The sequence below is a fragment of the Coffea eugenioides genome, chromosome 7 (assembly GCF_003713205.1).
Source record: "Coffea eugenioides isolate CCC68of chromosome 7, Ceug_1.0, whole genome shotgun sequence".
NCBI classification, from domain to species: Eukaryota; Viridiplantae; Streptophyta; class Magnoliopsida; order Gentianales; family Rubiaceae; genus Coffea; species Coffea eugenioides.
In genome coordinates, this window is record NC_040041.1 from 15,613,198 (window position 1) to 15,628,283 (window position 15,086).

Sequence of the window (15,086 nt, forward strand, 5' to 3'; positions counted from 1 at the left end):
AACTGCTAATATTCTTTGGCAAATCTGGAAAAGCAGAAATGAGAAAGAATTCAACAGAAAACAGCAACTCTCAATGAGAACAATTCAGAAAGCTCAGGAGGAGTGGCTAGAATTCAAGGAAGCTACAGAAAATACACTAAAAATGAGTATAGAAGAAACAGGAACTCAGGAGACATTCTTACAGCAACATGAAGAGAATGAAGACTCAATGAGACTGAGGCTAGCTATAAAAAAAGATGAAGGACAATCCCTAAATAGGAATAGGGATCACAGTTTCTGTGAACAGCCAAGAACATGTTCGAGGTAGGGCATTGCATGAGAGAAGCACAGGAAATCAGCTCATTGATGAACTAGCAGCTATCAAACTCCTAATGAGCAAAGCTGTTGTGGTTGAGTGAGGGAAAATTGAGGTGCAGATGGATAACAAACAAGTGTTCAACCTCATACTGCACAGCAAAACTCAGGATATGTGCTTGACAACGTTGCCGGAGGATATCTATAGTTTGAAGTCTTTGTTTCGCATGTGCTTCTTTTGTTTAGTTAGTAAAGATCATAATCATATTAGTGATAGGATTAGCGCTTATGCGTTAAGCATCCTTCAAGATGAGGAACTTTGGTTTCCTTAGTGCCATAGTGCACTGGTTGTATAGTGCTTATCGAGCCTCTGTTTGATCTTGTAAAGTTTAAGTTAATCTATAAAATCACTTATCGTTTCGGGAAAAAAAATCTAATTTGCATATATTTTCATCTTAAAATCAAGATGATCTTTTCATCTTAAAATCTTTTCATCTTTGCATATCTTTTCATCTTAAAACCTAAAGTAGATGATGATCCAAATTCAAGATATTGAAATCAAGAGCACAAAATTAAAACTATTGGGCAACAACAATTTGACTTTGACCATTAGTCATTGTTGATTTTCTATCAATTATCCTAAATATGCCTAAAATTTGAAACTCCGGGGATCAAATTTATTTTGGTTGAAACATTAGAGACTAATTTAGCACACAAGCCAAACATTATGGAGTAAAATTGCATTTCTTCCTTATTGAAACAATGAATCAATTTTCTATTAAAACATGGGAATCTGAGGGTATAGAACCCAGGACATCTTCATACTATGGCATCAACTTTAACCACTAGGCCTACTAGTATAATTAGTTAAAACTCTCTTATGTTTCAAAAGTTCTCTCTTTTTCCATCTAAAATAAAAAAATATTTATTGTTTATTTTCTAAAGTTTATTCTATTGTGAAGTTTTTTTGTACACTCAACATTTATAATCTAGTCTCAAGTCATTCTTTTAGTTTTCCTAGTCATTAAAGTAGAGCAAATTAAGTTCACGATATTCAATAACACAACAGAAAATGTTGAAATCCAATTAGAGATAAGCTACCTATGAGCATCATGGCACAGGTAAAAGAGAACAAGAAGGCAAGCCCCCCAACTTCTGCATCAGGTAATTTCCAATTTTTCATCTAAAATGATCATTTATTGGACTAATGACAAAAGAATAAATAACTTTTAATGTAATAGAGATAAAGGAACTATTATTGATATGGTCATCTTAAAACCCCGAATAAGATTTAAAGTCATCTAAATTAAAAATAACAAAATGAATAAAACGAAGTTTCATCTTCAAAAGAAAAAACACAAAAGTATATATGTAACTATAAAAATCTATTAGTTAATGACTCTCTTCCATTAAATACAAAAATAAAAATAAAAGACTTACGTAATAGCTACACTAGATTCTAGAGTCATGGGAAGATGAACTAATGAAATAGTAAGTAAAATCATTTTAGGACAAAAGTTGGATAGAAATTTAGAACATGCAAATCAATAGATTTATGGGATGGGATATCGAATTTGGATTAGCTATCGTTTTAATGGAATAAAACAATAGAATGATAGAATTTAGACAATAAGTGATGGTAGGACAATGAGCTTTTAATTCGTTGGACTTTGGTTTTCTATGATGGGATTGGATAAGTAAATTGGAATTGGGTTTATTTTTATATGAATGAATTTAGTTGACATGGTTAAATTTTCACTGCCACTAGACTCTGATTTTTTATTGAGATTGAACTTTTTTTTTCAATTAGCACTAGATTTATATACATAATACTGTTAGGGGGCAAACTTATCTTTTTGTTAGTGAAAAGCAATCATTTAAAGATGTTTTGCCATTGGTATGGGTTTAGTTTGGAATTGAGGTAAGCTCTTTCTATTATCTTTGATTTGGAATTTTTTGAATGTGAAATTTAGGAAAACACTATTTGCTTCAGTTTTGCATTAGATTTAGTTGCTAATTGGAAGTTAAATACTTAGAAGTCAATTTTATTGGTTTGGATTGGAATGATTTGATGAATAGGTTGAAATTGTCATTAAGGCAACCAAATTAATATAATTTTTTTCTAACTTTGTTAATTATCCTACTATAGCAAGGTGTGCTACAAAACTCTGCAATATTTTGAGTTGGCATTTAGATTTTGCATTAACTTTAATGAAAATCTTAACTATTGCCACTATTGTCTGTTTTTAATCTGAGTATCTACATTTGCCAATGTTTGCTCTATTAAATTATGTAGTTGTACTTTTGTCAGCAAAATTAACCACAACTTCTGAAATTTTATGTACTTCATGCTTAATAACATGGTACTACTTGTCACTTGCAGTTTAGATAAGTTTTTTTTTGCAACATTTCATCGAACAATTTCAATGCATTCTTACCCATGTGTAAATACTTTTTGTCATCTATTTCATTACTTGTACTCTTTTTCATTTGTAGCTACTTACACTTCACACTAATTTTGGTAATAGCAAGTCTAAAACCTTCAAGATTTATGCTCTCATGTCTAATGTGTGGGAATTGTAACCAATTATGCAATTTACTATAATTTTAATGGATAAGAATTTTCTTTAATCATATTCTAAATAACAATTTTTAGTAGTTTCTTTTTTTGCAGTTTATAATTGGTATAGAATACTCCTTTACTAGTACATTTTCTTCAATTCAACAAGGGGGTTATGTGAGTATTTTTAAACAATGAGAGGGGTTTTGTGTATAGTAGGCAAATTATAGGGGAGTTTACTGTAACCCAAAAAATTAGTAGATATTCACAACTATTAGTATTAAAGTAATCAATCTATGCAAAATAAAGTGACTATTGCAACGTGCAACCTAAGTAAATTTACCAATCAATGTACAAGAAAAACAATATTATACAATTAAACAAGTGTCAGACAATAATATTTTTTTTCATGATTTTGAAAATTGTGCTCAAAACTCAATCATCACCATTAAATTCAATGAACATACAATCCACACCAATCTATATCCTACAAGTATAAATCCACTAGTCCTTTGCTTAATTTTTTATAGGGAAAAGATAGCAAACATTTCATTTACAAATAAGGGCAAATTATCTAATTGGCCCTTGAACTCTTTGTCTAGGTAAAAATAAGCCCTTCATCTATTTTTTGCTGACTTTAAGCCCTTGAACTTGTAAAATTAGGTACCCGTGACCCTTTTAGCCAGTTTCTCCGGTTTTGCAACCGAAAGGCCAATTTACACAAATGCCAGTGTGCTTCTTCAAAGGGCATTTTTGTCCGCATCTTCTAAGCAAAAAGAGAACAACTCCTCCTCCTTCCCGCAAAACCACTAGAAACATGAAGAAGATGGTATCAAAGTGATGAGTTTCCCCAATCCAAAATATACCCACTTACCGGAAAAGTTAATAAAATACTCAAATTGAATCATATTATCCAAAAACCCCAAATCAGAAGCTGAACAAAAGATAAAAGAAGGTCATGGAAAGTCAACTGTATACTGCATACCCAAAACATCTGAAAACAAAGATGGAACCCATCATTCCTTTCACAAATTCAAGTAATGGGTCATTTACGAAATAAAGAAGTAATCAAGTAGGAACCTTGTCGGATTCTTCCTCCGCTCCACTTCTATCCGGGTTGCTGTCTTCAGGTAAAGAATTCGGTGAAGAAGGACGATCTTGAACTAAAGTATCATCAGCGGAAATATCATTAGATAGAGCTGAAGCATCTCCACCGCATTCGGAAGCTGCCACCGCAGCAGCCGGAGCTGGAGCCGGAGCCTCCAGCAGCTGTATCGTCTTTCCAAACAGCTTTATCGCTGGGTCCTTTGCTTTCGACATTTGTGGGGTTTTGGATAATAGTAATAATAATACAAATATAATAGTAATACAACAAATGCTACTACCAAGAGGCAGAGACAGGAGTTACGGAGCAAAGCTAAATCCGTTGATAAATGATAATGGAGTTGTTCCTTTTTTGTTTAGAAAATGACAAAAATGCCCTTTGAAGAAGTACACTGGCATTCGTGTGAATTGGTCTTCCGGTTGCAAAACCGGAAAAACTGGCTAAAAGGATCACGGGTACCCAATTTTACAAGTTCGAGAGCTTAAAGTCAGTAAAAAATGGATGAGGGGCTTACTTTTACCTAGACAAAGAGTTCAAGGGCCAATTAGATAATTTGCCCTACAAATAAACATTACGAAGAATGAATCAACTAGTTGAGAAGCCTAAATAGATGAAATAGCCTTACCTCTTTTGTCTTGTTTGTTCTTCATCATTTTGTTTGTGTCAGAAAATTTATGAATAATGGCAACTTTGAGCATTTATTTTGAAAAAAATTAGATGGTACATGCAATGACTGCAACTATTAAAGGAAGAATCAGATAGAGAATTGAGACAAAGGAGAAGAAGAGAAAGAGTAGAAATGAGAAGGATTTTGGGAAAGGAACAGAGAGGTAGAATATTATTCAGAAAAGAAGATTTACAATCAATCTTCAGCTTCTCTTTTCCTACATTCAGCAGCTTATTTACACAATATAATTATTCCTTCTCCTAACTACTACTGCTAGCTTGACAGTAACTGTCTAGTAACTATCACTAATCATTAGTGCTAACGAAGTACTCCAGATGCTCCAACTAAAACTTGATCAATCATGACTTGATGATGATGATCATGGCCATGGTTCATAACAGTATATTTAGGGGTGAAACTACAGGGAGCAGCGGGGGAGGGGGGCCAATGCTTTTTATGATCTCTGGAAAGCTTTAATAATTTTCATTTAGATACCCCCAAGAATTCTAGAAAGGGGCCGCAAAACCTAACTTTTGTCTTATGAACAATATTGACTTTTAGTTTTTAAACAATTTTAGGCTGCAATTTAGATAGTTGAGCCATAAAATTGAACTTATTAAATGTTTTAGTATTATATTCACAAAATTTTATCTATTCTCAAAGATCTCTTTATGGCTTGTAGATGAACATTTTTAACTAGTTGGATATTTCATGTGTATACTTGGAATTAAGACTCGGGTATGGAAAAATGGTCTAAAATTTTGTAGTAAAACATGCTTACATTAATACATTATATGTTTTCCCTTTTTATTCTATTATAAGATCATAAGGAATAAGAATATAATGCCATGAGTAGTTATGTTAATTTAATATAATTTACATGGATTTTGATCCATTATCAAGGATATAGGTTCTTTATTATGTTATGGACTTAAACTTTATTATTGTTATGTTTAAAATTAGGGTTAATATCAGAAACCTCCCTTGAGGTTTCTTCTATTGACACCTAGTACCCCCCATGTTTTTGAAATCACACATAGCACCCCTAAAATGACAACTTTGGTATAATTGTCAGCCCCTCTATTTGAAAAGAGTAGTAAAAAATGAATTCTAGGAGAGAGACTTTATTTTTGTTCCACTTTTACCCACAACCCAAGATGATTAGTGAATTTTAGAAGATTTCTGCAAAGAGTTTTAGGGAATATTTTATGTATTTCTCACCATAGTTACAATGATACAACGCCTGTATGTATATGTATATGTATATGTATATATAGGTTGATAGTCAGGTAATATACAATAAATCTAGACCACTATTCAAATGGTAACTATCATAATCTATCATTATATAATCTCTAATTGATATATATTTAGGATTCAAAATATCAAAAAGGATATTTATAACAACTCACTCCAACATTCCTCCTTAAATTGGTGCAAAGGTATCATACATGTCCTACTTGCCAAGTCGGTTATAGAAGTTATTAGTCAGCAAACCTTTGCGAGTATTTCAATGAATTGATATTCAAATTTCACAAACCGAAACTATATCACATTATTTTAAAGATTTTATTTGATAAAATGCCGATCAATCTTAACATGTTTAGTTCGGTCATGTTGAACTGGATTATGAGAAATGTCAATGGCTGTTTTGTTATCACAAAACAAACCCATTTTGAAAACTGGAGCATGACTGATATCGATAAGCAGCTTCTAAAACTAAAGAAGTTCACAAAACCTTTGGGCCATTCCTTTGAACTCAGCTTCTATGCTAGACAAAGCCACCACCTTCTATCTCTTACTTCCTATGTAACGCTGTCCATCTACAAAGATGAAGTAGCTGGGATTCAATCTCCAATTAGTAGGATCTCTTGCCTAATCGACACTTGTATAACCCTCAATATTGAGATAATTGTTCTTGAAAAATAGAACTTCTTTCCCAAGTGAATGCCTCAAATTTGAAATTATCTGGATCATAGCTTCTATATGCCGATTACCACGGCAATACATAAATCAGCTAGTAATGGTAACAACATATGTAATATCAGGACAAGCACATGAAAAATAAATTAGCTTACTAACTAACTTCTGATATCTCTCTTTGTCAGTAGGCACTTGATTAGGATATTCTCCCACTTTGTAGTTTTGGATTAATCGGCATATCTGTTGATTTGCAATCTAGTAATTCTTTCTCAACTAGAAGATCAAGTACGTACTTTTGTTGCGATAGAAAAATGCCTAGCTTCGATCTTGCCACTTTAATGCCTAAAAAATATTTTAGACTTCCTAAATTCTTCATTTCGAACTTAACTGATAATCTGTCCTGTAACATAGAGATCTCCTCCACATCATTACTTGTGATAATCATGTCCTCAATATAGATAACTGGTACTGTCACTTTTCCAAACCATTATTTCAATAATAAGGTGTGATTCACATTATTTTGTTGAAAACTATATTTTTCATAACCAAAGTAAATTGATCAAACCTAGCACATGGCCACTGTCTATATAATGCTCTCTACAATAGATAGACAATATTTGCCTTTGAAGTTGTGGAACATCCATGTGCACCTGTTCCTTAAGATCACCATGTAGGAAGGCATTTTCTATATCAAACTAATGTAATGGCCAATCTCGATTAGCAATAAGAAACACTAGGACTCTAACAGTGTCCAATTTTGTCACTCGTAAGAAGGTTTCCTGATAATCAATACCAATGTTTGTGTGTATCCCTTTGCCTCAAGTCAAGCCTTATATCGATCAATTGATCCATCGATTTTATACTTGATTAAGAAAATTCATTTGCACCATGCAATCTTCTTTTCTTCTGATAGTGAGACTAAAGTTTAAATATTATTCTTCGACAACACTCATGACATTTCATCTTCTATAGCTTGAATTCATTTTCGATCCACAAAAGCAGCTTGCACTTCATTTGCAATGTCATCTGATGACACATTTTGTACAAAAACCTTTAGAGGTTCAGACAACTTGTAAGTTAACACATAATTAGCAATAGAATATTTGGACTATTTTACAGGAGCTTTTGGAGAATACTTGCCATGATTAGATCTATCTGTTAATACATATCTAATAGCTATATCCAAATTTAGTAGTAAATACAGGTGCAGTAGAAGTACTTATTTTTGGAATACACTTAGGAGAAGAATGATGAGGTAATTAGGAACAAAGAATTATCTTAGTTACATCAACTTCTTTTTTATTTTCTTTAGAATATGTATGAGCATCCATTTTATGAAAACCATCAAGAGTATCATCAGCCCTAAGAGTTTTTTTATCCACAATTATAGGCAAATTGGCCTAGTTACTTCAGTCATTGGCAAAATCAGCACCAATCATAGACAAATTGGTACTGGTCATATTTGCACATGACTATTCCAATTCAGGCTAATTCTGCTCTTCTCTGTCCTTTAATTTCTTCTGAAGTGAAAAATTGGATACTGATGCAAAAAATGATTCCAACACCAAGAATGTAATGTCCATAATTTCATACATCTTCTTGGTGATAGAATCATGGCATTGATAATCTTCTTATGCATAGTATACCCCAAGAAAACAAATTGGATAGCAAAAGAATCTAATTTAATGCACTGATTTTTATACAAATAGATGAAGGCCATACATCTATACACTCGAGATGGAATCATTAGCATCAATGGTAGTGTAAAGTGTTTAGAGAGAACCTGCAGTGGAGTCTAAAAATACTTTTGAAGGCATTATGTTCAACAAATGTAACATCATGGTGACCGCATCTATCCAATATTGGTGTAGAACAAGAGCATGAGCTGTTTTGAGTATGCGTTGATTTTTGTTCTCAACATCTCCATTGTGCTGTGGAGTCTAGGTACAAAAAGCCTCATGTGTAAGACTTTTAGTCTTAAAAAAAATCTTGAAATGGCTAATTGTCATACTCACCACCATTATTAGACTGTTGTATTCTAATTGTAGCTGAAAACTATGTTTGAATCATTAATCGAAATGATTTAATGACATCAAACAAATCATTCTTATGTTTTAGCAAATAAAACCAAGTCATTATAGTACAATCTTCTACAAATGTAACAAACCAACGAATACCAGTGAATGAAGTAATTATGAGAGTCCTTAAACATCAAAATGTAGCAAAGCAAAAGGAATAGTACTATTCACATTGATTTGGATAAGGGACTCTATGACTCTAAGTCAAGATATAAGTATCACATTTTAAATTGGCAGGACCGGAATTTGAAAATAAATCAGGAAATAGGTGTTTTATATACCTAAATGATGAATGCCCCAATCATTAATGCCATAACTAGATTTCTCGTTCCTTTGCATTATAAGTGCTTTTCATCTGATTTACTCTAAGTGAAATCATCCATATAAAATAAACTTCCTCTCATCTTCCTAGGATCCATGATCTCCTTGGTAAAAACATCATGAAATAGACAAAAAATTGGATACATTTGCTTTACATAATGGAGATCAGCTATGATTTAGCTTATAAAAAGTAACTTATTTCAAAGAGATGGGATTAGTAAAGTATCAATTAAAAAAGGATATGATGATAGAACAACATTTCTATTGACATTAGAAATCATCGATCTTCTAAACTGGGTAACACGAGAAATTATTTGGATCAAAAGTCATATGGTTAGTAGCTCCTAATCAACGATCAAGTTACTATCATGTCAATTAGAATTATTATTACCTTGATTGTTACAAGCTAACGAGGATACATCAGCAATAGAGATAGAATGCACCTGAGTAATATTGCAGGCTGTAAAAGAAGACTTGGGTTGATATTAACAATCCGGTTGATATCGATAGTCACTACTGCTACTTTACCAACATCTCCATCTTCATTATTTGTGATTGATTGATCAAGGGTATCAATTTCTTACTTTGCGTTTCTTCCACCAATTTGGATATCCATACAGTTTGAAATAGGTGTCATAGGTATCCTTTTTATTCTTGCACTAGGTACATCCATCTTCATATGAAGAAGCATAGTCGGTCTTCTGAACTTCTTCAGAAGCCATAACTGCAATTGTTATATTGTCTCTTATAGTTAGCATCACTGATTGTCTATTATCCTCACGTTGAACAAAGGTATATGCCTACTGCACTATAGAAAACAGGTCCACTCACAACACATCACTACGAATCTTATTTAACCAGTTATCTAGTCTATAAAGAAAAGTGTATACTTTCTCTTCCCGTATGAAAGAGTAGTAGCTACTGATATTGGCAACACATTCTATTGGATTAGGCCGAGGAAATCAATTATTCTCTACAAACCTTAAAGGTCATTGTAATACTTCTGAATTCATCTTCCAGTTTGTCTTATTCTGGTTAACTTTCTCTATAGATCATATACTTGGGCTTTATCAGGCCTATCGATATATGTTGTAGCAACCGAATCCCATACCGCTTTCACAGTTGGAAAACAGATAAAATTTGCCAATCAAGGATGGGTCCATGTTATTTATATGATTAATTCTTCAGTCCTTCACTGTTGGAGTGTAGGATCTATCCATAAAAGTTGTGAAAAATTCACCATTGATATGTCCAAATTTGTCTTTGCCTGTGATATACATCTAGATTGTTGACGCGAGCAATTTAAGGAGCAAAATCTGCTGTCAAATTTGGCAGATTGTGTAAATATTTCGTTTCCTTATTTGTAATTAATTGTCTTATGTTTAGGCTGTAATATAGGATCTTGATGTACCCCAATTAGTATATATATAGGCTGTAATAGCTTAAAAATATATAAAATATGAGAACGATTCTCCATCATCTTTTCTACATGGTATCAGAGCAATACCTAACGTAGAAACAGATTTTTTTTTACTCTGCAACTATGAATGAAACAAACCCCTCCTCTTCTATTATTCCCCATGAATCTCGAATCATTGTCCAAGACAATACTCCTTTTCCATCTGGAATCATCTTAGATGATACGAATTTTCCGTTATGGTCACAGCTTATGGAGATGCATATTGGAGCTCGAAACAAATCTGGATTCCTTACAGGACAACTCTGAAACCTGCTGCAGATGACAAGCAATTGGAAGCCTGGCTTATTGATAATAACCGAGTTAAGAGTTTGCTTATTGACTCTATGAGTCCACTCTTGATGCAGCGATTCATCCGTCTTCAAACCGCCAAAGAAATATGGGAAGCAGTTGCAAAGACGTTCTATGACGGCTCGGATGAAACGCAACTCTTTGAACTGAATCGGAGATCATTTACTACTCATCAAAGTGGTAGACCCTTATCTGTATACTACAATGAACTGATTGGCATATTTCAGGAAATTGATGCTCGTGTTCAAACACAAGAAAATAATGCTGCTGTAATCATATCGCTGCACAAACATATGACTCGACTTCGAGTTCATATTTTTTTGACTGGCCTTGACCTAGAATTCAATCAAGCTCGAAGTGAAATTTTGAGAAAAGATCCACCTCTGGATCTTGAGACATGCTATGCATATGTTCGCAAGGATCACAACCAGAGACAAACTATGGAGGAACCTAAAGTTCAATCAGATGGCATGGTTCACTTGACTGCCCACACACGCCCTGCAAATGCCCAACAAACTAAAGGAAAAAAATCTGGCACTAAAGGAAACAACTATACTTGCACTCATTGTGGTGAAGAGGGACATTCCCAACAACGGTGCTATGAAATTATTGGGTATCCTGAATGGTGGGATATTACAAAGAAACCTCGAAAGAAAATTGGACAAGCTGTCGTTACTACCACAACAGATGAGGAAGTGATTGCATCTACTTCAAACACAGCTTCAGCACATGTTGCCAAGGCTGGTAATCCAGGTCTGCCCAAAACTAATCTTACTATGAATGATACATGGATTATTGATACAGGTGCTACTGACCACATGACAAACGATTCTACCCATCTTTCCTCTATTCATTCTTCAACTCAACCTCACATACTCACTGCTAATGGAGGAGTTGCACCCATTACTGGCGAAGGATTAGTACATGTGTCAAATTCCATTAATCTTGATACTGTGCTTGTAGTCCCTTCTCTTTCGTCCAAACTTTTATCTGTTAGCAAAATCACAAAAGCCTTGAATTGTACTGTACATTTTTGGCCTGATAAATGTCTTTTTCAGGACATTGCAACACAACGGACTCTTGGCTATGGTATTAGACATGGGAATTTGTACTATCTTGATTTGGTCACTACAAACAATCAGATACCTGGTCAAGCAAATAAGATCGAAGGGAGTCAAGGAAACAAAGATATGGCATGGTTGTGGCACCATCGTCTTGGTCATCTATCACTTAATTATCTTCACAAATTGAAATCAAGTTTGTTTTTACATACAAATTCTAAGTTTCATTGTGACATTTGTGAAATGGCAAAGAGCCATCGAATTCCTTATCTACCTAGTTATAATAAGAGTACTACACCTTTTATGACTATCCACTCTGATGTTTGGGGACCTGCTCAAGTTCCTTCTTTGTCTGGTGCTCGTTATTTTGTGACATTTATTGATGAGTGTACTCGTATGAGTTGGATCTCTCTCCTAAGAAACAAGGGAGATGTTTGTTCTGTTTTTCAGGATCTATATAAAATGGTGGCTTCTCAGTATCAATGTCGAATTCAAGCTCTTCAATCTGATAATGGTGGGGAGTATATAAATTCTGATCTAGAGTTTTTTTGTCAAGAAAATGGCATTCGACACCAAACCTCATGTACTGGTACACCGCAACAAAATGGTTTGGCAGAACGAAAGAATCGCCAAATACTTGAGGTTGTTCGCGCATCCTTGTTTGGAATGAACGTGCCTCGAGAGTATTGGGGCGAAGCTGTTCGCTCTGCTGCATACCTTATCAATCGGACTCCATCACGAGTCATTGATTTCAAAACTCCATATCAAAAACTCCATGAACTTGTCCAAGCACCAATTGGTTCAAATCTGGAACCACGTGTGTTTGGTTGTACTGCATATGTCCACCAGGTTACAGGCAAGCTAGATCTACGTGCTATCCGCTGCATATTTGTTGGATACGCAGATTTCAAAAAAGGATATCGACGCTATGATCCTAATAAAAACAAAATGTATGTAACTCGAGATGTTATATTCCACGAAGATCTTCCTTTTTTCGGTGGTCATGAGTGCTCTCTTCAGGGGGAGACAACACTTGATTTAGGTGAAGACAACACTCATGAGGTTTTTCAGGAACAAGCACAAATTGAAACTGAACCAGATGTTGATTTGTTGAATAATACACATCCTGAGATTGTTGGTGGCTCTCATGAGAATCAAGATAGTACAATTTTCCAAGGCACACCAACAGCCATAGAAACTCCGAATATGTCTCCTCAGGTAACATCATTACCTTCATCCCCTGTAATACATGAGTCAAGTCCTCTTAAAGCTGAACCAAGATATCCAATTAGGATAAACAGAGGGATTCCAAAAAATCAGTATGACGCTGATTTTAAAGCTAAGACTAAATATCCCATTAACAATTATACCTCTTCTCATCGTTTGTCAAAATCTCATGCACTTGTTGTAACTCAATTATCCCCTGTATCTATTCCAAGTAATGTGCAGGAAGCATTGATGGATTCAAAATGGAAGAAAGCTATGAATGATGAAATGGAAACCTTGCAGAAAAATCATACATGGGAGCTTGTATCGCTGTCCGGTGGGAAAAGAACAGTAGGATGCAGGTGAATTTTTACAGTTAAACTCAATCCCAATGGAGTCATAGACCGGTACAAGGCAAGACTTGTTGCTAAAGGGTATATGCAGAAGTACGGAATTGATTATGGGGATACATTTGCTCCTGTAGCAAAAATAAATACCATACGAGTACTTATTTCCATAGCAGCTAATCAAGAATGGCCACTGCGACAGTTTGACGTTAAAAATGCTTTTCTCAATGGAACTCTGAATGAAGAAATATACATGAATCCTCCTCCGGGCATAAACTGTGGTGGCAAAGTATGCAAGCTAAGAAGGGCCTTATACGGATTGAAGCAATCCCCTCGAGTATGGTTTGGATGGCTCTCAACTTTCATGATGAAGAATGGATATAAACAAAGTGATGCAGATCATACACTTTTCATCAAGCAAGTTTTTAAAAAGGTGACTGCTCTTATTGTGTATGTTGATGATATGGTTGTCACAGGAAATGACTCAAATGAGATAGCTGCCCTCCAAAAAAGCCTTGCGACTGAGTTTGAACTTAAAGATCTTGGGCACCTGAAATATTTCTTAGGCATTGAAGTTGCAAGATCGAGCAACGGAATCTCTCTTTGCCAACGAAAGTATGTGCTGGATTTACTAGCAGAAACTGGTATGCTGGACTGTAAACCCATTGAAACCCCTATTGAGATGAATCACAAGTTAGCCATTCAACAAGACCAAACTCCAACCAATAAGGAGAGGTACCAAAGATTAGTTGGGAGACTAATATACTTATCGCATACGCGTCCTGACATTGCATATGCTGTGAGCATTGTAAGTCAATTCATGCATGCACCAAGTGAAGATCATATAGAGGCTGTTTACCGGATCTTGCGATACCTAAAATCTTCTCCAGGAAAAGGATTATTTTTTGCTAAAAAAGGAGATCTAGAAATCAAAGGGTATACAGATACAGATTGGGCTGGAAGTCAAACTGATCGAAAGTCTACATCAGGGTATTTCACATTTGTTGGAAGCAATCTGGTAACATGGCAAAGCAAGAAACAAAAGGTTGTAGCAAGATCAAGTGCAGAGACAGAATTTCGTGGAATGGCACAAGGTATCTGTGAATTGCTATGGATAAAACGCATTGTACAAGATCTCGGTATATGTCTGTCAAAACCTATGATGTTATTATGTGATAACAAGGCGTCCATAGCAATTGCAAATAATCCTGTTCAGCATGACAGAACCAAACATGTGGAAGTTGATCGACACTTCATCAAAGATCATCTTGACAAGGGTACAATTAGTCTTCCGTTTGTCACATCAAAAGATCAACTAGCAGATGTTCTAACAAAGGCTGTATCTGGAAACGAGTTTCAAAGCTCACTTAACAAGTTGGGAATGATAGACATATATTCACCAACTTGAGGGGGAGTGTTGACGCGAGCAATTTAAGGAGCAAAATCTGCTGTCAAATTTGGCAGATTGTGTAAATATTTCGTTTCCTTATTTGTAATTAATTGTCTTATGTTTAGGCTGTAATATAGGATCTTGATGTACCCCAATTAGTATATATATATAGGCTGTAATAGCTTAAAAATATATAAAATATGAGAACGATTCTCCATCATCTTTTCTACATAGATAATATGAGACCATAAGGTATGATTGGTGTCATTCAACTTAATGCCAATTTGAGCCACAGAAGAATCATTGCTAAGCTTAGGTCTCTAACTTCTGGTCAAGACCTTCATCATCCTCATGGCTGAGTTTTTT